We start from the raw sequence: 1,942 nt of genomic DNA on the forward strand, positions 1-1,942 counted from the left end.
ATAGCTGACAGCCATACAGGGCTGGTAGATCTGGCGCAGGACCTATGCCTTTCTGGAGCAGCAGAGAGACACCAGCTGAGATACACAGAGTATTTCAAGTGGCATGACATACATGTCTGCACATGGCCAACTGGATCCCACAAAAGCAACTGAATCCCTCCTTGTCTGTCGGCTTTAGGCTAAGATGAATCATGTCCTGACTTCTCTTGACAGCTCTGACTGGGGGTGGGATTCAGCTGCCGAAAGAAAGAAAGAAAGAGAAAAAGAATCAAGTGACGTTTGAGGGCAAATCACTCTAAAAAAGGTGTTTTTATTGAAGTATCACTCTCTGGAGCTGCTTCTCTTCTCCACTTGGAGGAATGGGAGTGGCTGTTCCACCAACATGCACTCTTTATGCACTGATATTACCCAAGAGAGGAGACATAGGGCCATATGCAATATGTAGGATTTTTCTGAAGGGACCCAGGCTGTTGGCAGTGAAAAGCAGATTTCTGCACAAGACATTCTTGAGCCAAAAGCTCCTCTGATTGCATTGTCCATTGCCTACTACCCCACACAAGCTGCAAGGCAGAACATTTTCTGCACTAGTAACTGTCTGGAGAAAAGTCTTCTCTTTAGGGCACGTTTCACCTCCGCATTCCTCAGGGTGTAGATCAAAGGGTTGAGGACGGGGGTGACAACAGTATACATAAGGGTGGCTATCATGTCCCGCCTGGGTGAACTCCCTGAGGAAGGTGGCACATAGTTAAAAACAGCAGGGACATAGAATAAGGAGATGGGAGATGCAAGTGGAGAAGGATTTCCTCCTCCCCTGCCTCGACTGGACTTTCAGTCGGAGGAAGGAAAAGATGTACAGGTAAGAAAAGAGTGTGAAGACAAAGGGGCCTATTGCAATACTCCCTGTGATGATGCTGAGCAGGTGCAGGTTGAGCTGGTTGCTATTGCAGGCTAGTCTCACCAGGGGCTTGATGTCACAGAAGAAGTGGTGGATGTGGCTGGGGCCACAGAAATGGAGCCGGGAGGTCATGACTGTGTGCATCAGAGCATGAAGGAAGCCAGTAGCCCAAGCGGCTGCAGCCAGCAGCAGGCAGGCCCGTGGGCTCATGATCAGGGTGTAGCGCAGCGGGTGGCAGATGGCCACAAAGCGGTCATAGGCCATGACAGCCAGCAGCAAAGCTTCGCTGCTTCCCAGGAAGTGGAAGAAGTGGAGCTGGCTTAGGCAGCCAGTGTAAGAAATACCCTGGTGCCCCCAGAGGAACCCAGCCAGCATCTTGGGGATGGTAACGGTGGAGTAGAAAATATCCAGGCAGGAGAGGTTGCAGAGGAAATAGTACATGGGGATGCGTAGCCGAGGTTCACATATCACCACAGTCACAATTGCCACATTCCCCAGCAGGCTGGACAGGTAGAGCAGGGAGAAGAGCATGAACAGGAACTGCTGCAGCCCTTGAGGGCTGGACAGGCCAAGCAGGATGAACTTGCTCACCTCTGTCTGGTTATCCATCCCTGCAGGGAAAGAGAGAAGAACTCAGCAGTAGCTTGCTGTCTTTCTGTCCTGAGCTGTTATTTCCATTCCCCAGAGTCCTCTTCCATAAGGTGCAGCAGCAGCTGATGCTGCCTCATGAATGGAAGAGATCAGACACTGAGTCCGGAAAGGGACACAAAAGAATCCCTTGATTTTCCACCCCAGCTGTTTCAACAAACACTAGAAACCGTTGTAACCTAGATGGCCAGTACTGATGCTGGAGCTGCCACCTGTGTACCAGCTCACTGAAAGGAATGGCGTGTTTGAGGACAGCGAGAAAAGAAAATGGGAGGGAGGGAGGAAGGAAGGGAGGGAGGGAGAGAAAGAGGGAGGGAAGGGAAGTTGGCTACCTAGTTTTTAAGTGAAGATCATTCTGAAATCCTGTTTTCCTTTTTTTAATTCAAAAAAGGGTTTTCT

General features: G+C 50.2%; 1 pseudogene; it reads right to left on the reverse strand.

Annotated features, from left to right (window-relative positions):
* Positions 1–546: 546 nt before the first annotated feature.
* LOC135327044 (olfactory receptor 12D1-like) lies at positions 547–1,504 on the reverse strand (annotated as a pseudogene).
* Between the last annotated feature and the right edge of the window lie 438 nt (positions 1,505–1,942).

The sequence above is a fragment of the Dromaius novaehollandiae genome, unplaced genomic scaffold (assembly GCF_036370855.1).
Source record: "Dromaius novaehollandiae isolate bDroNov1 unplaced genomic scaffold, bDroNov1.hap1 HAP1_SCAFFOLD_45, whole genome shotgun sequence".
Classification (NCBI taxonomy): domain Eukaryota; kingdom Metazoa; phylum Chordata; class Aves; order Casuariiformes; family Dromaiidae; genus Dromaius; species Dromaius novaehollandiae.